General features: G+C 45.6%; 1 long non-coding RNA gene across 1 annotated transcript; it reads left to right on the plus strand.

The window, feature by feature from the left end:
- The first annotated feature begins 2250 nt into the window (after positions 1-2250).
- LOC133370503 (uncharacterized) lies at positions 2251-23312 on the plus strand. The gene is made up of 3 exons (XR_009759139.1): positions 2251-2406; positions 4059-4159; positions 20689-23312. It is a non-coding gene; the product is annotated as an uncharacterized LOC133370503 (long non-coding RNA).
- Positions 23313-23568: the final 256 nt, after the last annotated feature.

Consider the following 23568-nt stretch of genomic DNA (forward strand, 5'->3'; position numbering starts at 1 on the left):
CATAGGTAGCATTAGTCCTGCACCTTCAAGTCTTGCATCCTTGCCACCGAACTCTCCCACGAGCCACCCAATCTACTTGTACTTCTCCCCCTTCTCCCCTCTGTGTCTCATCCATTGGTGGCCAACTTTTCATCCTCTGGGCAGGAATCCATCATTATATTGTTTGTCTGGCCGTGATGTGTTTAGCAATTGGGACCGTAGTAATGTTGTGGTTTTGTGCGGCCACCCTGCTCCTCATTACGAAGTGGACAATTACCCAGCAAAACAGCTTACATCACCAGCTGGAGGAGGAATCTGCTACAGCATGCAGCTCTCCTGGATCCTGCCTCCAGCTGCTTTGTGAAAGGCAGCAAACACCAGTTTTTGACTGCAACATGCACAGGAGGCTGTCATAGGATGGAACAGAAGTGCAAGTTTTGTGCAAAGCAAAAGCAAGGAAGGAAATAACGGGGGGGGGAGGAGAGAGAAACCCAGGCCATAAATCTTCCTAGTGGATAGTATGCTAAAGAAAACCAAATAGGGAAAGCTGGAAAAAGCTTTATTGGGGGCAGAAAGAAATACCATGACTGGTGACTCTGGTTCCAACAACCACTCATTGGGGGTCCCTGCCAGGGAGAAGCAGGCACAGTCACGCCAAATATGGTCAGTTTCCTACAGGACCCACAAAGGTGCATCAGCTGGGGCAAGCCAAACTGCCTGCCCCACATCTCTGCTTGTGCTGCACTGCCAAATCAACAGTCCAAGAAGCTGCTATCCACAGCAAAGAGGGGGCTTTTCCCCCTCCCCAGAAAAAATATGGAGGTTGTGAGTAAATGTGGATGGTAGGCAGAAAGCACATCTGGAGAATCTCAGAGCTAATTTGATATTAGGTAGCAGAGCATCCAAGACACAATCATCCTTCCTGGATCATTTGGTCACAGAAAACCCCACAGGCCCAGACACTTGACAGATTGTTGGCTCTTTCTCAGTTTTGTAGATCAGTTTCTTGCCAGGATAATCATCCCTGCCTGGGCAATAAGTCAGGGTGCCAAACCGTGCTCTTCCAAGCTGATGTCCACATGGATGTCCTGGTCAAGCATGGCAGGAGCTCACTGTAGGATCAGTTGCTGGTGGTCAGCTGATGGCAAGTGAGAGCTTAAGTAGTTCCCCAATTAGGTGAGTGCCACCTCTCAAACACCCTCTCAGAGGACCTCTGCTTGTACTTATCCCACAGGCAAAGGGTGCTGGCAGAGCTGTAGTTTCCTGCTGCAACACAGCTTTGCACGTGGAAGGTAGCCTCTCGGCTATTTTGTCAGCTGTGTTGCTTAGCACCAAGAAGCCTCTCCACCATTCCTCTGCTAGTAAAAAGAAGAATATATTCTTCAAGGTTTAGGATTGCCTGGGCTTGTGCACGGAGATGAAGAGCCTGATAAAATTAATTAGCAAATGGAGAGACAATCTGCAAGGCTGTTTGACAGGCTCAGTATATTACATATCAACACCGGCTTTATCACCCTGACAAAGAGGAACACTCTCGCCACTGAAGGTTATCACAGGTGATGTGACAGGTACAATTGTTTTCCTTTCAAGATTCAGTGTGACAGTTTATTGAAACGAAGAGCATTTCCAGCTAAGACTTGGCTGTCAGTCATTCAAATTAGCAAACATGGCCCTGGTGGAATCCTCTTGAATTTATATTAGAATTATAGATGAACTGACAATAATAGAGTTTTCATCCCTCGCGAGCAGCTTCCAACAAACTCCCATGGTGCAAAATGCACTCCTCTGTGGAGTTGGGGACCAGGGGACCTCCGTGGTGGCACCGAGCAGATGTTGGTGAGGGACCTGCCCTCTTCCAACCTTGGCCAGGCTGGGGCAGAGCAGATGAGGTGAGTTGCCCCAAGGCAAGTTTGTCTCAAGCAGGCCTGACTCCAGCAGCAGCCCAGGTGGGGCACTGGCCAAGGGCCCAGGAGTGCAGAGGGGCCCCTCACTGGCCCCAGTGGAATGGGATCTGCTGCTTGTTGTCGACCCTATCCTATTCCAATGGACAGGAAGTGTTTTTCCCTTATCTAATTCACGAGGGTGGAGGGGAAATTGAGGGGTTAATACCATAGAGATGAAAAGCTGAGCCCAGAGGGTCCCCTCAGCTTGGCCACTGTCTCACTCAATGCAATGCTGAGATTGTCTAGGCTAGTTGCCTCCTAAACTCTGTGGTATTAATCCCTTAAATGCCCTCCAGCAGACATACAAAAGGAAACAGCAGTGGCAGCAGCTCCAAGCCAGACTGGATCATGAAGGCGCAAAGGAGGAACAGGAGGCTTCATTGCATGGCGTGCTCTGCTATAGGGCAAACAGCAGGGACTCGGCGGTAGCAACGGGAGCTCCAGAACCATGGCAGGAATGCCTCCACTGCACTTACAGGCAGAGGTTTGGCATTTTCTCTCGTCTAATTCCTCTGCCAGCCCAGTCTTTCTGTTCAGATTTTGTTTTACTTTAAAAGGGTGAGGCCAAGAGGGAGGAGGAGTGTGGTTTGAGGAAAGCAAGAGGGCAAGGGCCCCCTCATAGCCTTTGCCCATGGGCCCCCAGAAACCTGGAGCCGGCCCTGGTCTCAGCAAGCTTTTCTTTGGGATTCTTCAAACCTCTGAATGGATAAGAACAAATGCGAAACAGTTCCCGGCAGCAAGAACCTTCAGAGCCATTTTGGCAGGAAGATGCACTTTCTTTCCAGGGTGGCACAGAAGAGTGCTCAGCTCTTTCCTGCTGGCCTGGGCACCAGGGTTAGGAAGGAAGGTCCACCTTTAGCAAAGGAAGGAAGGAAGAAAGAAACCTCTGTGGAAATGCAGTGTAGAAAACAACGACTTCTTAATTTCTATGCAGATATATTTATTTGTGGCATTTCAGAGGAACTCACTCATGAATTGATGGAAACGGGATTACCACATGCAATTCATCACCCTGTCATAATTTAAAGTGGAAAAACGATTCATCACTGTACCTTGTTGACTTTTGCAGCTCAATCCTGAGGTCTGCTGTCGACAGGATCATCTGTGAGGAGGGGCTCTTGCATGAGCACAGTGTCAGGAGCCCAGTGCAGCAACACACACAGACACCAAACATTTCAGCTGTTGAGAACATCTGAGGCAAAGTGGGGCATAGCATGGGGCTGATGGGAACTGTGGCCCAAAACATCTGGTTAGGGAGATAGGTATACATACATACATACATACATACAGTTAGTGTTCGTTTTGTATCTCCATGAACTTCAAATCGCCACCCAAAGGACATTGACTGATTTCACCCTCCCCCCCAAAAAACCCCCCCACATCTTGTAATAACTAGCAGTGATTCTCAAACAAGATGCTGGATAGATATACCCATATTTATTTATTTATTTATTATTTTATTTATATCCCACCCTTCCACCAGGAGGTTGACAGGCTGATCAGAAATGATATAGATGGGATCACAATTCCTTCATTTCTTAGAGCTCAAACCCAATTTCACCCTCTTTTGCACGATCAGCCTCTTCTCAGTTTGGAACATTCTCTGTGGCCCAAAGGCACCTCCAGCCTTCATTGGCCCCTCATTCGCTTTTGTCCTTCATTTCCTGCAATCAATTGCTCATCCACAGCAAAGGATAGCTCCTCAGGGCCCGTTCCCCAGGTTACCTTGTTAAATGCAACTTTTTCTAAAATTGAGCATCCTGTCTTCAGTCCTCAATAGATCTCTAACTTTTTCATTACAGACCTCCTTCAATAGCTTCCTCCTCTCCTCTGCCTCATTCCCCCGCCCACCTCCTTTTTCTGCTGACTGGCAGATATGTTTAGGCTCTGCTTTGTGTTCTGCTGAAGTGACAAAGTTTCTTAGTGAAAAAATTTCCCCAGATCCTTCTGACAATAATGGTACTGCCGAACTGCTGCAGGCTGAAGCCTGATGAACCCACTGAAGCCATTTCCTGGCCACAGCTGCCTTTAGAGGGATATTTAAATTAGTGACAGACTAAAAATTGTTTTTCACTTTCCTTGGAGCCTTTTATTTTACTTTATTTCAAGATTTTTTTTATCCTCTTCATCCGACAGATCACCACGAACAAGACAATCCCTGCCCTCAGACTTGCACTCCAAGGAGACAGCACAAAATGAAAATGGACTGGAATGGAGGAAGGAATTAGCAAACTCAGGTATGGAGAAAGTGGACAGAGAACGGTTTTTTGCCCTCACCTAACACTAGAACTCATGGACATCCCATGAAACAGGAAGTTGGAAGATGCAGGAGAGGCAAAAGAACAGACTTCTTTATACAGCACATAGTTAAACTATGGCACTCACTTCCACAGGGGGCAGCGGTGGCCACTAACGTGGATTGCTCTGCCTCTATCACTTCTGAATGCCAGTCACTGGGAATCCCCCATGGAAGAGGGTCACTGCAGTGCTCAGGGCCTGCTTGTGGGCTTCCCCATAGGGAACCTGGTTGGCCACTGTCAACACAAGACGCTGGAACAGACAATCTGCCCTTTGGGAAAAAAACAGACTGAGAGCTTGATTAGCCACTGGTCCATATACTGGACCAGTGATTCATTGAGATAGCCCCATGGTTGTGATGGTGGCCATGAAGTCCTGGCACAGCCCATCCAGCATGACCCCAGCAGGAGCACTGAAGTCCCCCGGAACAAATCTATGGGGACTCTCCAACACCACACCCAAAACCTCCTCTGATGGCTCCTACGGAGGCTGTTGGGCAGCAGGGTGGGTATTATGGCAACGGAATCTCTGGCCCAACACCAGGTACAAGCCCATGAATCTGCCCGCCCAGCAGACAGGTCTCTTGGTGAGACAGATGGTATCCTCATAAACTACACACACACACACACAGTTGATCCTCCAGCCCAGATTGATGCTGCGCCAAGCACCAGGTGGACAGAGTTGGGTCAGATTTCCTTCTCAGCTCATCTGCCGTACCCAGCAATAAATGCCAGGCCAGGCCTCTCGTCTGCTATAAGATGGTGGGAGGCATTAAATAGCAGGAGGGCTGGTTGGCAGGGCAGCCTAACTCTTGCAGGATGGATGAAGAATCCTCTTCTTCTCACTTGGCCAGTCCAGTCCCAAGGGCCACAGCACCCTCTCAGCAGCAGCTATGAAAAAAGATAAATGTCATGTTAGGGGAAAGGACTGAAAATAAAACTAGCAATATCGCAATGCCATTATACAAATCTGTGATTTTTCCCACACTTGGAATACTGCTTACAGTTCTGGTCACGTCACCTCAAAAAAGGAATTGCAGGGCTGGAAAAGGTTCAGGGAGATGTGACGGAGGTGTATAAAATGCCTGGTGTGGACAGAAGCGGACAGAGGAAAGTTTTCCTCCCTCTCTCATAATATTAGAATTCGTGGACATCCAATTGATGAATGTTGGAAGATTCAGGGCAGACCAAAAAAAAAGAGTACTTCTTCACACAGGACATAGTTAAACTATTGAATCACAAGAGGCGGTGATGGCTACCAACCTGGAGGGCTTTAAAAGAGGATTAGACAAATTCTGATTGACCAATGTGAGACCAGGATGCTGAACTATATGGGCCATTGACCTGATCCAGCAGGGCTCTTACGTTGTTATGGACAAGTGAAGCCAGGGAAGTGGATCCTGAGAACAGACAAGACTTTGATCCAGGGAGGCCACTTTGGCCCCCTCTGCCAGATGAATCGTTCTCTCTCTGTGTTGCTCCTTATTGACTTACTGTTCCCTTTCCTTAAGTGCAATACCCTGTTAGTTTGGTCCTTGTTAGGCCTACATGCAGCAACTATAGCATACCACCTCTTATGCTGCACAGATCACATTTCATTGGTGGGGTTTTATCATTCCTTTTCCTTTTTTTGACAAATGCATCATAAACCTTAATGGCTCAGGAGTATCCATTTCCTCAAGCACACGTAAAAGTCAGGTGAAATGAGAGACAAACTTTAGAACAAAAATGGGGGGAAGGGAACAACCCTGGCATGACAGCACCTAAAGGGTGATGAGAAATAAAACTTTGCTAGAACTTGATTGGGAATCAGATAAGTTATATCACAATGGTACAAGAATGTTTGTGATAGAGCATTGTTAAACAAAACTTACTACAAAAGATATACTGAAGGAAAAGCACTAAATAAATTTATTGAAAAATGATGGTTGTTTGTTAATCATCAGGATATAATATTCCAAGATAAAGTTCAACTTTATATACTTTTTCACTTATGTAGCTTATTTCTCTTATAAATTATAACAGTAACCAAAGATGTAATTAATTCACTAATAGGCAAAAAAACTTGTGGTTTAAGAATATACCTATAGCCCACAGATATTTCTATCAAACTTTAAAAAGCAGGGAAATTGGGCAGCTATAGTGAATGCACCAGGGGAGCAGGAGACCTGACCTCCTCTCTGACATAATGTACTACCCTACAAATTTGTCAAAAAGCAAACACAATTTGGGTTGGTCTTTCACAGTCCAATCCATTTCCTGTGTCTCTCGGAAGAATTTGGTAACATGTGCCTCTGAGCATATGGTGAGTGGTAGCAACATCTGCAATCAGGACTGCATCTCCAAAGATGGAGAATTACATTTTTGTATGTTTGTTGGTGTTCTTCTTACTTTGCTTCTTTCCTGTGTTACTATTGTTTCTACAGAGAATCTATTCTAGAAAAATTTATTTCCTTCATTATTCATCCTAGGAACCTGTGTCAAATTTATTTTTATTAATTTCAAAGCCTTTTTACTGGTCAATGTCATATGATGGTGAAGACAGCCTTTTGTGTTTCAAATTGGAGGTTATGTTCTATTTCTATTTTGGGTGCATTAACAGTTGAATCTGAAACTGCAGTCTGATGTAAAATCAGACTGATTACAATATGTTGCTACTTCAGGAATGACTCTAGCTGTTGGAAAAAAGAGGATGCATGTTTTCAGCCTGCTATGTTTAAACCATTTCATTTAAGGCAAGGTGGGCACGGTCAATTAAAAACATAGAGCATCCCTAGAATTTTGCTAGAATATATTTCACCTTCCACTGTTTTATCTTGTGGAAACTGAGACACCCCTGATGTCCACAGGAGACTATTCCACAGAATAGTCAGTGCCATTATTTCACAATTACTTTTGGAGTTTTTTTAGTGTAAATTTTGCAAAGTGTTTCTGAACAAACTGGGCAAGGTGGAGGCGGCAAAAACATTGTTGCAACAAATCTAAACAGGCTTCACTATACCTTTGCACCAGAGATGGGGCGGGCACTTGTATTCTGGCACTAAGTACTCTGGCATTTTCTAGCCTGCTCTACAAGACAGCATTTCTTCTAGAAGCAGAGAGCCTTTACTGTAACTGAAACCTGGCTGCTTTGACCTTGAAGGGATTGCCAGTGTTTTTCTCTGAACTCGGCTTATCACTCTCGCTCGGGTCATTATTGTATGTTTGTTGATGGCTGGGTGCCAGTGAAGACTCTTCACTGCTGATTCAGGCTAACGGGGGGGAGGTCTGGGCTGTTCTCAGCCATTCCATTAGCAGGCCAGAGGCTTCCAGAGACATGCTGCTCCACGAGCTAGAGGGAGCCCCAGCTGACGAAGCGTCAAGGCCCCAGCTGACAAAGCGTCAAGGCGAGTTCGGCAGCAGGGCGAGGAGGCCAGGGCCCCCCACTCTGCCCATCTGTTCCCTGACCTCAACTAAACTGCAGTCTCCAACCCATTGACGTAATAAACCTTAAACAAAACTATGCAGGTAAGAAGCCAGCAGGGGTGTGGGGGCTTTCCAGTGTTTTGCACCGCCTGCAGCATGTACGACTATCTGCCTGTTGGACAGAAGTCGTGGGTGTGCTCTCGGTGCAATGAGCTCCTGGCTCTCCGGAAACGACTTCATTTCCTTGAGGCCAAGGTGGCGGACCTGGAAAAGCTGAGAGAGGCAGAGAGGTGTGTGGAGGAGGCCTTCAGGGACGTTATAGCTGTGTCCCACTCCAACGATGATAGCTCTCCTGGTATCATGGAGAACGATGGTCTCGGGGAAGGAGAGCATCCAGCTGAGGAAGAGGGAAACGATCCCTTAGAAGGGACCCATTCCTTGGGGGATGAGCAGCTATCCTCTCGTGCCGAGGATATATCTCCAGGGGGTGGAGGGATCCTTGTAGTGGGTGATTCGATCATTAGGAACATAGACAGTGGGGTGTGTGATGGGCGTGTAGACCGCAAGGTGTTTTGCCTGCCTGGTGCGAAGGTTGCGGATATCGCCCGTTGTTTAGATAGTTTGGTAGACAGTGCTGGGAAGGAGTCAGTGGTCGTGGTGCACGTTGGCACTAACGACATGGGGAAATGCAGCCGTGAGGTCCTGGAAGCAAAATTTAGGTTGCTAGGTAGGATGCTGAAAGCCAGGACCTCCAAGGTGGCTTTCTCTCAAATGCTACCGGTTCCACGCGCAGGACCAGCCAGACAGGCACAGCTTCGCAGTCTCAATGCGTGGATGAGACGATGGTGTCGGGTGGAAGGGTTCGGATTTGTTAGGCACTGGGGAACATTTTGGGACAAGCCGGGCCTGTACAAAAGGGACGGGCTCCACTTGAACCAGAATGGAACCAGACTGCTGGCACTTAAAATTAAAAAGGTAGCAGAGCAGCTTTTAAACTGACTGAGGGGGGAAACCCAACAGGAGCTGAGAAAGGTCCGGTTCGGAATAAACCTCCCCCCTGGGATAAAAACCAAAGAAATGATGAAATTTTAAAAGGGGTAGGCCTAGAAGTAGGCATTGTGAGAGCAGGGGCACAGGATATAAATTCAGAAGAGCAAAATTACCACAGGCCTAACCACAAGTGCCAAAGACACTTGAAGAGAGACACTGCTTACAAGTGCCTGTACGCTAATGCTAGGAGCCTCCGGACCAAGATGGGAGAACTGGAGTGCTTGGTCTTAGAGAAGAGCATTGATATAGTGAGCATAACCGAGACCTGGTGGAATGGAGAAAACCAGTGGGATACGGTTATTCCTGGATATAAACTATATCGGAAGGACAGGGAAGGACGTATTGGTGGCGGAGTCGCTCTATACGTGAAAGAAGGCATTGAATCCAGCAAGCTCGAAGCCCCAAAAGAGGCAGACTCCTCCACAGAATCGTTGTGGGTGGTGATACCGTGCCCCAGGAGGGACTTAATACTGGGAACGATCTATCGTCCCCCTGATCAAAATGCTCAGGGAGACCTTGAGATGAGATATGAAATTGAGGAAGCATCCAAACTAGGAAATGTGGTAGTAATGGGTGACTTCAACTACCCAGACATAGACTGGCTGCATATGTGTTCCAGTCATGACAAAGAAGCAAAGTTTCTAGATATTCTAAATGACTATTCCCTAGATCAGTTGGTCATGGAACCGACCAGAGGGACGGCAACCCTGGACTTAATCCTCAGTGGGGACCGGGACCTGGTGCGAGATGTAAGTGTTGTTGAACCGATTGGGAGCAGTGACCACAGTGCTATTAAATTAAACATACATGTAACTGGCCAATTGCCACAAAAATCCAACACGGTCACATTTGACTTCAAAAGAGGAAACTTCACAAAAATGAGGAGATTGGTAAAAAGAAAGCTGAAAAACAAAGTCCAGAGGGTCACATCACTCGAAAATGCTTGGAAGTTGTTTAAAAACACTATTATAAGCTCAACTGGAGTGCATACCGCAGATCAGAAAAGGTACCGCCAGGGCCAAGAAGATGCCAGCATGGTTAACGAGCAAAGTCAAGGAAGCTCTTAGAGGCAAAAAGTCTTCCTTCAGAAAATGGAAGTCTTGTCCAAATGAAGAAAATAAAAAAGAACACAAACTCTGGCAAAAGAAATGCAAGAAGACAATAAGGGATGCTAAAAAAGATTTTGAGGAGCACATTGCTAAGAACATAAAAACCAACAACAAAAAATTCTATAAATACATTCAAAGCAGGAGACCATCTAGGGAGACAATTGGACCCTTGGATGATAAGGGAGTCAAAGGTGTACTAAAGAACGATAAGGAGATTGCAGAGAAGCTAAATGAATTCTTTGCATCTGTCTTCACAGTGGAAGATATAGGGCAGATCCCTGAACCTGAACTAACATTTGCAGGAAGGGATTCTGAGGAACTAAGACAAATAGTGGTAACGAGAGAGGAAGTTCTAAGCTTAATGGACAATATAAAAACTGACAAATTACCGGGCCCGGATGGCATCCACCCGAGAGTTCTCAAAGAACTCAAAGGTGAAATTGCTGATCTGCTAACTAAAATATGTAACTTGTTCCTCGGGTCCTCCTCCGTGCCTGAGGACTGGAAAGTGGCAAATGTAACGCCAATCTTCAAAAAGGGATCCAGAGGGGATCCCGGAAATTACAGGCCAGTTAGCTTAAGTTCTGTCCCTGGAAAACTGGTAGAAAGTATTATTAAAGCTAGATTAACTAAGCACATAGAAGGACAAGCCTTGCTGAAGCAGAGCCAGCATGGCTTCTGCAAGGGAAAGTCCTGTCTCAGTAACCTATTAGAATTCTTTGAGAGTGTCAACAAGCATATAGATAGAGGTGATCCAGTGGACATAGTTTACTTAGACTTTCAAAAAGCGTTTGACAAGGTACCTCACCAAAGGCTTCTGAGGAAGCTTAGCAGTCATGGAATAAGAGGAGAGGTCCTCTTGTGGATAAGGAATTGGTTAAGAAGCAGAAAGCAGAGAGTAGGAATAAACGGACAGTTCTCCCAATGGAGGGCTGTAGAAAGTGGAGTCCTTCAAGGATCGGTATTGGGACCTGTACTTTTCAACTTGTTCATTAATGACCTAGAATTAGGAGTGAGCAGTGAAGTGGCCAAGTTTGCTGACGACACTAAATTGTTCAGGGTTGTTAAAACAAAAAGGGATTGCGAAGAGCTCCAAAAAGACCTCTCCAAACTGAGTGAATGGGCGGAAAAATGGCAAATGCAATTCAATATAAACAAGTGTAAAATTATGCATATTGGAGCAAAAAATCTTCATTTCACATATACGCTCATGGGGTCTGAACTGGCGGTGACCGACCAGGAGAGAGACCTCGGGGTTGTGGTGGACAGCACGATGAAAATGTCGACCCAGTGTGCGGCAGCTGTGAAAAAGGCAAATTCCATGCTAGCAATAATTAGGAAAGGTATTGAAAATAAAACAGCCGATATCATAATGCCGTTGTATAAATCTATGGTGCGGCCGCATTTGGAATACTGTGTACAGTTCTGGTCGCCTCATCTCAGAAAGGATATTATAGAGTTGGAAAAGGTTCAGAAGAGGGCAACCAGAATGATCAAGGGGATGGAGCGACTCCCTTACGAGGAAAGGTTGCAGCATTTGGGGCTTTTTAGTTTAGAGAAAAGGCGGGTCAGAGGAGACATGATAGAAGTGTATAAAATTATGCATGGCATTGAGAAAGTGGAGAGAGAAAAGTTCTTCTCCCTCTCTCATAATACTAGAACTCGTGGACATTCAAAGAAGCTGAATGTTGGAAGATTCAGGACAGACAAAAGGAAGTACTTCTTTACTCAGCGCATAGTTAAACTATGGAATTTGCTCCCACAAGATTCAGTAATGGCCACCAGCTTGGATGGCTTTAAAAGAAGATTAGACAAATTCATGGAGGACAGGGCTATCAATGGCTACTAGCCATGATGGCTGTGCTCTGCCACCCTAGTCAGAGGCAGCATGCTTCTGAAAACCAGTTGCCGGAAGCCTCAGGAGGAAAGAGTGTTCTTGCACTCGGGTCCTGCTTGCGGGCTTCCCCCAGGCACCTGGTAGGCCACTGTGAGAACAGGATGCTGGACTAGATGGGCCACTGGCCTGATCCAGCAGGCTCTTCTTATGTTCTTATGTTCTTATGCCTTCTTCATCCCTTTCATCAGTACTGGTAACCTTATCCCCAACACCTGCACCCCACTCTTCATCCTCCTAATCTTGCCATAGGTTATCCTTGGGGGCCATGATACTTTAAGTTTATATATTATTTGTATTGTGTCATAAATGTTATGTTTTATATGTATAGATGAAATTATTTTTGTATAATATTATTTTTAGCAATAAAAAAGAGCTTTGCTAGAACTTACACTTTCTCACCTGGAAGCCAAGTTTATAATCCCAGATGCCTGGATGTCATGGGGAGGGGCATATGCTCTTAACAGACCCAGAGGTGCTGCAGATCATCAGGTTAAATCCACTTCACATTGCCTACTGTGATCTGTAATCCACTGAGCATTTCTATTGGGACTGTTGTGGAAAAAAACCACTCTGAGTTTAGCAGTTATAACTCTTTATTAACCAATGCATTGGGGATATTCCAACAGGCCATCATAGGACTGAGGAACTCCCCAAGAAAAAGTTAACACACATATTTATACAAATTTGAATTATTATTATTATTAAATTAAATGTTTGTCCCAAACAAATTTGTTTTATCCCAAACAATAAAAAATTGGTAATTACTATTTTAATTAATATTCATGTGCTCCCACCATATATATAGATCAGGAAAGTGTCCAGTTTAGAATTCTCTCGTTTAGAACCTTATCCAGGAGGGGGAAGTTCAATCTCCAGGCAGTTTTCACCAGTAAGTTAAGAATAGGTAAGGCATAAAATCAGTGGGTGAAGAGGTGTTAGACATCGCTGCCTCCCTTACCCTCCTCCAACTCCTTTTAGCCACCAACTAAGTTTAAGGACGTTGCAAGAATTTGAGCAGAATCACCGCCTCAGCTGCCTCTGGCTTCCCCTGCTGCCCAATAGCAAGCTTTTGGTCCTGGCAAAAGGGCAGGAGAGGTGGCAGCTTGTCGCCATGAAATGTTTCAAGTATTTTGCTGGAACATTCAAAAGCTGATCATTTGCATCAGCAGCTCACCATTTAGCAGTGGGACAGGCTGCCTCAGGAGGAGGTGAGTTCTCCTTTGCTGCGGGGGGGGGGTGTAAGCAGAGGCTGGGCAGCCATCTCTCAGCGATGCTGCAGTTTCATCCTGCAGTGCAGATCCTGATTTGAACAGTGGGCTGAACTAGGTGACCTCCAAAGTCCCTTCCATGATTCTATGATCTATAAATAAAATTACAACATAATCACACTTTAAATAACTGTTGTATTTTTGAACTGCAACCTTAGATGTAAACAAAAACAGACATTTAGATTTTGCCCCCTACTGAGAAATCTGATGTACTGCCCCTGAAAGTGAAGCCCTCCCCAAATGCCCAAGGATGGGAAACCTGTAGCCCTCAAGACGTTGAGGGACTGGAGCTCCCACCATCCTTGGCCATTGGCTTTGCTGGCTGGAGCTGATGGGAGTTGGAGTCCAACAATATATGGAGGACCACAGACTCAGGTGCTGTCCATCCCTGGTGTAACCTGGGCAAATATCAAAGTTTGGTAGATATCATCTCTCAATTTCTCGTCTGTGTTTGTTTAGATCAGGGGAGATGAAACATGCTTACATGCTTAGTCAGAGGAGGCAGGAAGTTCTCTCTCTCTCTCTCTCTTAAAGGCCATCAATCGCTTTGCCTACATATTAACAGCGCAGAAAAACACTACAGTTCATCTGTGGGGAATGCTTTCAGTTGGATTCCTGCATTGAGCAGGGGGTTGGACTTGATGGCCTTATAGGCCCCTTCCAACTCTACTATCCTATGATTCTATGAAATGCCTCATGAGATATTCATACAGCAGAATTAAAAGACAGCTGTTCCTAGCAGGGGATCCTCGTGTCACCTCCATTCCCTTAGGAGCTGCAGTACTGCAAATGACAGCTCTCAGTCCAGAATGGCTAACAAGGCAAGTCCTGAATACTCCTAGCAGATCAAGGAACTTCATCTTTATTCTCAGTTGTTCAGTGTCATATCAGGTCTTGCATAGCCTCCAGATGGACGCTGGAACTTTAGCACCACAATCTCCATGCATGGAAGAATTTGCCGCATTTCCTCTGGTAGCACCAAAAAAACAGCTAAAGTGTGTCCAAAGAGTCTCTCTTTCTCAGTTTCGCATGTAGAATTATCTAGCAACACGGAACAATAATCAATGACAGATAGAGAGCATGGTTGCTTAGGCAGCAACTCTTACCATGCTTAATGATGTAAACTAATTGTAAATTACAGCAAAACGAGGAGTTTAATGGCACTTTTAGAGGGATTTAAAGACAGAAGAACTCAGTAATATGCTTAGCTGGCAGGTGGAGGAAATTATCAAAGAATCTACCCAGATAACTCAGTAGGACACAATGAAGTTGGGCTCTGGTCCTTATGCAGCATCTTATGGGCTGATTCTCCTTTGTTGTGTTGGATTTTATACATATATATTGCAACAGAGTGCAGACATAACTAGTCTGGTATGCCCGATAGTTGAAAGAACAAAGAAGGTTTATTACTACAAAGAAATAAAATTATACATGCTGTTTCAGCCATTGTAGAGCCATGAGGCTTGCACTCACAGGCAATATCTCTGACTGACTAGAAAGGAAGAGAATAGGGGAAGTAAAGCTGAGAAAAGCAAACAAATAGTTTAAAGAGAGAATCGGGGAAAGAAGGATAGGTTTCCTTTCTGTTTATTGCCCACCCAGCCCCAGGTCAGGTTTAGAACATGTGTTGGTGCTTTATTTCCGACAAGCTGCCCCTTTCCTCAGGGCTCCTGTGTGGCGCTACCCTTTCCTTCCCTTCAGTTTCAAAAACGCCTCTTTCCACTGACCTCCCAGCCATCACCCCCAACTGCAAAGCTAACTGGCATTTGCTCATCTACAGAACTGCCCCCCTAGCCTCCCCCTCTCCTTCCCCTTCCTCAGTTCTCTCTCCATAATTGACCTTCTGATTGTAAGGGCCTTGGGGCAGTGCCCTGTACATGAATAGGCTATCTAAAATAAGACAGTAGCAGATGCCTACTGAGGGATGCTCCAGATGCCCTTTTTATTGTGCAGTCATTATGATGTGTGCTCATCATGGTATCAGGGCAGTTACACACAATTCGACTCTCAGTACTGATTGCGCCTACAAATGTTTTGGGGTAGAGATGCTGCTTCATTTACAAGTTCATGTCCTGTAATGTCCTGCTGAAATCCTGTAACTTTTTATATCACAAAAGTTCGGGGGGGGGGAGTTGTCCCACTTTTGCTGCACTATAGTGTGACAGCACCCCCCCCCCCGATGGCAACAGTGCAATGATCTTTGGGAAGCACTGCAGCACAACTAATAAAGTGGAATTATGTGTGGATGGTCCAGTATAAATCCACCACTAATGCACTATTAAGACCCTCCGTGGAGCAGAGTGGTAAGCGGCGGTAACGCAGCCAAAGCTCTGCTCATGGCCGGAGTTCGATCCCAATGGAAGGAGGAAGTCGAATCTCCGGTAAAAGGGGTCGAGGTCCACTCAGCCTTCCATCCATCCGTGGTCGGTAAAATGAGTACCCGGCATACGCTGGGGGTAAAGAAAGGCCGGGGACAGAACTGGCAATCCCACCCCAGATATACGGCCTGCCTAGTAAACGTCACCCTAAGAGTCGGAAAGGACTCGCACTACAAGTGCGGAGACACCTTTACCTTTTTCATGCACTATTATTGCATCAATGACATGTACCAGAATTTACCTGCAAAAAAAACCAGCAGCTTGGATGGCTCCTGAGAGGGGCTACAAGAAGATGATGATGTAGAAATGTTTTTCATGCTCTCTTCCAGGGAAGCCTGAAATTCCTGAAAAGCTTATCAGGGATTCCTCACTAAGGCAATGAGTCACGATAGACAAGATGCTCCTGATCTACCACCACTGAAATGCACAGAGGGTTAGGTCTGTGTTAGGGTGCCTTTTTGGTTCATATGGAACTACAGTGAGGTTCACTCAGCCTGGCTGCAGGGTAGAGTTGCCAGGTCAGAAGCATCCCAAACCCTGAGATTTTGGGGGCGAGCCGAGTGATGTCATTAAGCATGATACATTAAGCATCAACCACAGTTGCTTGGTGCATACAATTCAAACAAAAACATTTCTCTGATTGGAAATTAGGATAGAACTCTTAGCTAGAAGATGGAGTCTGGGTAGGGAACATTTAATCTAGCCTACTTGCTTCTGGCAAGAAGGGTTTAAGTGCCCTCAGGCCAGGCCAGTCACCAGAAGGCCATTGTAGGAAGAAAGGAGCCTTGTGTTGTGGAGATGTTAGATGGGAGCACTCAGGAGTAAAGATGGATGCCCCTGAAGGCTGCAATTCTAAACACACTTACTAAGGACTAAGCCTCAGTAGATACGGTTTGGATTGTGTTGTTGGTAAATCTTGACTAGGGATCCTTTGCAAAGATCCTTTGCAAAGATATCCAAGACATCCAAGTAAGGTTGGCAACTGTCATGCCCCCCTCAGAGGAGTCATCCGGGGAGGAAGAGGAATGGGAGACCGCAGACCCAGGAGAGGGACAAGCAGGGAGACAGCCCAGGACCCTTCCCCAAACCAGAGACAAGCCCCTGAGTGAGTCTGCCTGCCAGAATCAGGAAGCAACCAGGAGGCTGCCCCTTCCCCAGCAGAGAGAAGACGCCAACAGGTGTTGCAACAACAAAGGCAATCAGCGCGATTAAGGAGCAGGAGAGCTTGCAAGAACACAGGCTGATTGGAAGCACCTGGGCCAGCATCCAGAGTATAAAAGGCTGGAAGGAAAGGGGGACTCCTTGCTAGAGTCAACGTCAAGTCTTGCTGCAGACATTACTCCAGCTCTCCTGTTAAACCCGTGCCTTGAACCTTGCCCTGCCTGATCGGATCTCTTGGCTTCTGAACATTTGGACTCCCTTAAGGACTTCTCTGCCTCCTCCTTTGGCGCTTCCCAAATGGTAAACATGCTGGCTGACCCCCTGGTTCCTCCTACCTGGCAGATTTATGGTCTGGCCTTATCTGTTGATTAGCTGCATGCCTCTGAACCCCCACGTTTGACAGCAACCCCCTGCCTGGAATGCCCTGCCTTTTAACATGGCTACAGATTTGACCCTTCACTTTAGAAAGAGGTCTAGAAATGAGTAAGAAGATTCTCTACCCTTTTCTGTCTATCCTGTGGGCTGCTATAAACTCACTTTGACAGCCAACCCAATTCCAGTGAATAATAATTGACAGAGAGAAAACACACATGGTTTGGTCTACCTTCATAGGCAGCAGCTTGGCAACAACATTGCAGTCACAGACAGTAGACTGGGAACAAGAGCAATTGAAGCCACACTTCCCAGTATGTGAATTCTCTTTTACCACTATTGGGCAAGAAACAAACCATCATGCAACCAACAAGGTGCATCATCAGTGGATTTAAAGGGGTTGAGCTGACTACATGGAAGCACTGTTGTTGCTTCTGTGGATGAAAGGGAGTGAGGTTAAAGGGAAATGAAATGCAAATTGAAAAAGAAAAGACAGTGATGATTTCTTAAATGCAATACATACCAACCACAAGAGTCCTATGAGTAAGGCAGAAAACTAAGCATCCCACAACCAATCAGGATTCCTAATCAACAACCAAAACTAAAGAAATCCTGGCAGACAGTCAACCAAGATCACAGAAATCCCCATGCACCACAACCTGACCTGTGGGCTGCAGTTAGTGCAGAATGCTGTGGCACGATTGCTGACATGAATGAGACCCTATCAGCACATAATATCTCTACTCTGACATCTGCACTGGTTACTGATTTACTACCAGACCAAGTTCAAAGTGTGCTTTCCATGTTACGGGTTCCACATAGTACTTGTTCTGCTCTTAAAAGAAATCAGTCCTTTAGTGTGGCAGCACCTATGCTTTGGAGCTCCCTGCCTATTGACATTAGAATCATAGAATCATAGAGTTGGAAGGGGCCTTGTAGGCCATCGAGTCCAACCCCCTGCTTACAGCAGAAAATCCACAGCTAGAGCATCTCCCGCAGATAGCTGTCCAGCCTCTGCTTGAAGACATCCAGCGAAGGGGACCCCGACTCCACCACCTCCTTAGGCAGTCGGTTCCATTGCTGAACTGCCCTTACTGTCAAGAAGTTCCTTCTAATGTCCAATCTGAATCTACGCTCCTGCAACTTAAAACCATTAGACCTAGTCCTACCCTCTGGCGCAGCAGAGAACAAATCTGTACCCTCCTCTATGTGACAGCCCTTCAGGTACTTAAAGAGTGCAATCATGTCACCCCTCAGCCTTCTCTTCACCAGACTGAACATGCCAAGTTCCTTCAACCTTTCCTCATAAGCTCCATACCGGCTATCATCCTCGTCGCCCTCTTCTGAACCCGCTCTAACTTGTCTATATCTTTCTTAAAATGAGGCGCCCAGAACTGAATGCAGTATTCCAGATGAGGCCTGACCAATGCAGAATATAGTGGGACTATTACTTCCCTCGACCTGGAAACTATAGCTCTGTTTATGCAGCCCAAAACTGCGTTTGCCTTTTTTGCCGCAGCATCACACTGCTTGGTCATGTTCAACTTGCGATCCACTACAATTCCAAGGTCCTTCTCACATGCAGTACTGCTAAGCCGGGTATTTCCCATCCTGTACCCGTGCATTTTGTTTTCGTGGCCTAAATACAGAATCTTGCATTTGTCTTTATTGAATTTCATTTTATTAATTTCAGCCCAATTTTCTAGTCTATCCAGGTCCCTTTGGATTCTATTCCTGTCTTCCATTGTGTTAGCTATCCCTGCCAGTTTCGTATCATCCGCAAACTTCATAAAGCTTCCCTCCACCCCGTCATCTAAGTCATTGATAAAAATGTTGAAGAGTATCGGCCCCAGGACAGAACCCTGTGGCACTCCACTCGAAACCTCCTTCCAGTCCGAAGCAGAGCCACCGACGACCACTCTTTGAGTACTGTTTTCCAACCAGTTGTGAATTAGGCATGCTCCTTCATTGTACTCTTTTCAGCACCTGCTAAAATAATTTTTGTTTAGGTACGCCTACCCAGGCATGTAGAAGCTATTCTGGTTTTTTATCTGTTTAACTCATTGTTGGTTTTATTATTTTGAATGTTTTTAAATACCTGTCTTTAACTCGTTTTGCCAATAATTTTATTGTTTTAATTCCTTCTGTAAAGAGCTTTGAGGTTTACTCAAACAGGAAAGCGTGCACAGAACTGCAACCTTAAGTGATAAGGAACTTCATTCACCCAACCCAAAATTCAGAATCATGCCACTTTAAGCTGTTTTGCAACAGTTTGTACTTGTTTTTATGGTTATTGGATTTTAAAGGGATTTATTTTATTATGAGGTGCCTTGGTTTCCAGTCTGCAACCCTACCTCACAGGGTTGTTGGGAAGACTCCACTCTCTCTCTTTCTCTCTCTCTCTCTCTCTCTCTCTGGAGACGTAACAATACATACACTACATATAATAGTTTATTGTCAAAACCAGTTGGTTTTTCCGGAACATTTTTTTTAACAAATCAGTATAGTTTCCTACATAATAAAAAGCAGTGATACCTAATTAGGCAGGGCTTATTTGTGTTGTAAATCTCTCCCCCTCCAATCCTATTTTTAATGGAAACAATTTTTTTGCTATGTTCACTCAAAAGTCCCATCAATTTACAGCACAATCCTAACCATGTCTACTCAAAAGTAATCCTATTAAATTCAATGGGGTTTACTCTGGGTATGTGGGATTTGCATTGCAGCTTTACTCCCAGAAAAGCAAATACTGGATTAAAGCTTCATATTGGGAAGGTTTTCAAAACACTGCCCTGTTCAACGGCCCAGGAAAATTTAAACTTGTTTGACTCCTGAGTACAAGAGAGAAAAAGACTGAAAGCTATATACTTACTCAATTTATGAGATTTTCAGACACGCAGGAAAAAAGTTTTCTGATTTGCATAGGGGTCTAGCTACTGCCTTGTCGATCACAATCCTGACTTCACTTATTGGCCACAAACCTGAAAGGGTGGGATTAGAGCAGCCAGCTATGAGCTCATTTAACTGAAGTTGGGGTGGTGATGATGTTTTAGTATATATCTCATGAACCAGACCACCTAGAAATTTAATTTTTAAAAAAATGAAAGCTGAGAGTCCAGAGATTAAGGTGACTCACCCGGAGAGCCAAAGTGAGTTTATAGCAGCCCACCCCAAAAATCTGACGTCTCCGGGCAAAAATCAGACACCTGGCAACCTTACCACAGGGTCAGTGCTATGGGGGGGTCAAGCCCCCCCAAACATGGAGCTCACCCTCCCACTTGCCACCCCATTGCTGGACTCCTATAATTACATTAGTAGATGCTTTTAGTCTGTGGATTTGCCATCTAAGTAAAACCTGTACAAATACATCGCCCATATGGCTTAATTCGATCTGTACTTTAAGGAGAGAAGCGCTTGTGTGCAGACTGGGGCCAGCGTGACAGTAGAAAGGCCTTTTCCTTAGCCAATCCCCTAACAGAGTGTGGGCACACACATGCATCCCAGCCAATCAGAACTGTGTTGCCATTCCTGAGTCTGCCCAGAGCCGTCGTTCCCTTTCAGAACACTTTGCCTCCGCCCTCCCTTGAGTCGAGTTGAGTTTATTTTTTAACTACAAAGCAAAGGAAGGAACTAACTCTGAGGCAGCAGGAAAAGAACTCTGGGCAGGTGTTCTTGGCTAAGGAGAGAAGGAGGCAAAAAGTCCCTTTTCTTGTAAAGTTCTTTTGTATCATAAACCGTGGGTGGAGTGGTGGGTGAGAGAGATGGGGTGGCTACGGTAGAGTGCGCAACAGAGGGGGTGCTTATTGTTTGCTTCTTGTCTCTTTCACAGGGGCCTTTTTCTACAGCAGGGAATGTGGAGAAGATGGTGGCTGCAGAGCAGGAGGCCCTTTTCATGTATCTTGTGAGGGTGAAGCAAGAGAAATGGAGGGTCTCTGCTTGGCAGGAGAGCAGACGTCACAGTCTCCAACTCCTGGCCAGGGGCCTTTTGAGAACATTTTCTCCCTCTAGGGGATGGGGTGGATCAAAGGATGGAGACTTCTGTTCAAATGCAGGGGGACTGCTACTTGGAAAGAGGGGAAGATTTCTATTTTTTAAAAAGCTGATTGCTTGAGGTTTGTGGGTGAAGCTTGTGAAATGCTGTCCTATACAACAAGGCCCTTCCTCCTCTTGAGAACATTTGTAATATTAGAGGCCAATCCTCTTTCTTTGTGAAATGAATGACTTGGGAAAGTCTGTTAAGTATAGACATTTGCATGTCTATAGAGCTGTGCATGAGATTATCATACTTTGGACACATAATGAGAAGACATGATTCATTAGAAAAGACCGTAATGCTGGGAAAAACAGAAGGGAGTAGAAAAAAGAAACAAGAGATGGATTGATTCCGTAAATGAAGCCACAGACCTGACCTTACAAGCCTGAACAGGGTGGTTCATGACAGATGCTATTGGAGAAGGCTGATTCATAGGGCTGCCATAAGTCGAAATCAACTTGAAGGCACATAACAGAGTTGTCCATGTTGCCCCAGAAACAAATAGCTAGAGATACCTCCAGAAGGGAAGGTTTAATTTGCATTAAGCAGGAACTATGATTCCATGACTCTATGATTCTAAGCAGTGAGGAGGCCTCCCCCACCACCACCTCACCTGGGTGGAGTGCTATTGGTAGCAGAACAATAGCCCTTTGAGTAGTCTCTCCTGTTGGAAGTTGGGAAGAAATTGGGCAGCAGCAGATTAAGTGAAAGAATTTTGCACACTGCACATCATGTGGTATATTGGACACTAATTTAGACGCCTTTTAAAAGATAATTAGACAAAGCGGGTTTTGAGGCCAAAAAGGCCATTTTCTGTTTTTTAAGACTTCCCAGATTCCCTCCCCTCTTAACGGTATTCAAGCCAGGCTTTGCTGAGTTTCCTTGGAATGTAATAAGTCTTGCACCAGCACTAAGAATCATAGAATAGTAGAGTTGGAAGGGGCCTACAAGGCCATCAAGTCCAACCCCCTGCTCAATGCAGGAATCCAAATCAAAGCATTCCCGACAAATGGCTGTCCAGCTGCCTCTTGAATGCCTCCAGTGTCAGAGAGCCCACTACCTCTCTAGGTAATTGTTTCCATTGTCATATGGCTCTAACAGGAAGTTTTTTCTGATGTCCAGTTGAAATCTGGCTTCCTGCAACTTGAACCCATTATTCCGTGCCCTGCAGTCTGGGGCGATCGAGAAGAGATCCCTGTCCTCCTCTATGTGACAACCTTTCATGTACTTGAAGAGTGCTATCATAGCTCCCCTCAGTCTTCCTTTCTCCAGGCTAAACATGCCCAGTTCTTTCAGTCTCTCCTCATAGGGCTTTGTTTCCAGTCCCCTGATCATTCTTTTTGCCCTTCTCTGAACCTGAACTTTGAAGAGGCTGGGGGGAGAGGACTATCCATCATTGCCCCCCCCCGGCATTCCCCTTTTTGCTGCTGTTGGTTGTAATGGTGCGCCTGGCTTGACCTGAGTTTTCCTGGTTCATCTCAGTGGAGCAGAGTTAGTCTTGCCTGCCGTGAGGCATCCTGGGAAGCAGACCCTTTGAGCCACATCATTTTTGGGAATTCCCAAAATACTCAGACTCCTTGGCTCCACAGCAGCAGCAGCAAATGACTGATGGGTGACAGACAAGGGATAAGTTACTTGCTCCTTTGAGGATGTATCTCCTTCAAACAAACAGAGGTGTTCATTAAAATGTGTGACATCCATTGAAATAGTAAAATATTGCCTGTTTTTCCAGAAGAAGGAAAGGTATTTTCATGTCCCACAAATGAAAAAGGATCATCCATCCATCAAAACAGCAGATCCAAAAAAAATCCCTTTTCAAAGGAATCCTTTCAAGTTATCCCCACACCTGCACTTATCATAGAATAGTAAAGTTGGGGGGGGTCTAGAAGGCCATCAAGTCTAACCCTTTGTTCAATGCAGGAATCCAGCTTAAAGTATACCTAACAGGTGGTGTTCAGATGCCTCTTGAATGCCTCCAGTGTTAAGAGCCCACCACCTCCCTAGGTCATTGCTTCCATTGGTTCCACTTTTCCCCCTCCTGGTTCACATTGGATCCAATGGGATCCCATTTAAGGCAAAGCTGTGACCAGCTTCAGTGGCAAGATTCGCTCTCATGAATCTCTTCAGCCTTTGCTCTCAAGCTCCGCTGGACCCAGGATCATAAAGACAGGTGTGAGTCCTATTACCTGCTTCCCTAGTAAGGCAAAATTCTCCACCCTGACTTGGTGATTCCCACAGGCTACAAGAAAGGTACCTTTTACCCTCTTTCTCTCCCCCCCCCGCCTTCTCTAGCATGAACCTGTGTAGACGTTCAGGGTAGGTAAGTACTCTGTTCTCCATAGGACTGGGGGGGGGTGAATGTCTGCCTGCATATGACATAGTTATACCTCTGTAGGATATGTCTATGTTCTCTGTTCCATTTTCCATGTAATAAAATCATCCTTTTGGTGCAATTTCTGGTGTGAATTCTTTACTGGGGTTAGGAGGGTGGAGGAAGGGTCTCATTTTAAGGGAAGTGCATGTTAGACTCCAGCCCAAGCTCTAATTCCCTCTCACATAGTATGTTGGAGGTCTGACTGTGGGGTGGACACGCACTTAGACCTGGGCGTATCGCGTGGTGTGGTCTCCTCTGGAGAAGGAGCCAGCTATACGCCACCAAGCCTGGTGAGAGGACCT

This window comes from Rhineura floridana, chromosome 15, assembly GCF_030035675.1.
Source record: "Rhineura floridana isolate rRhiFlo1 chromosome 15, rRhiFlo1.hap2, whole genome shotgun sequence".
In the NCBI taxonomy this organism is placed as follows: domain Eukaryota; kingdom Metazoa; phylum Chordata; class Lepidosauria; order Squamata; family Rhineuridae; genus Rhineura; species Rhineura floridana.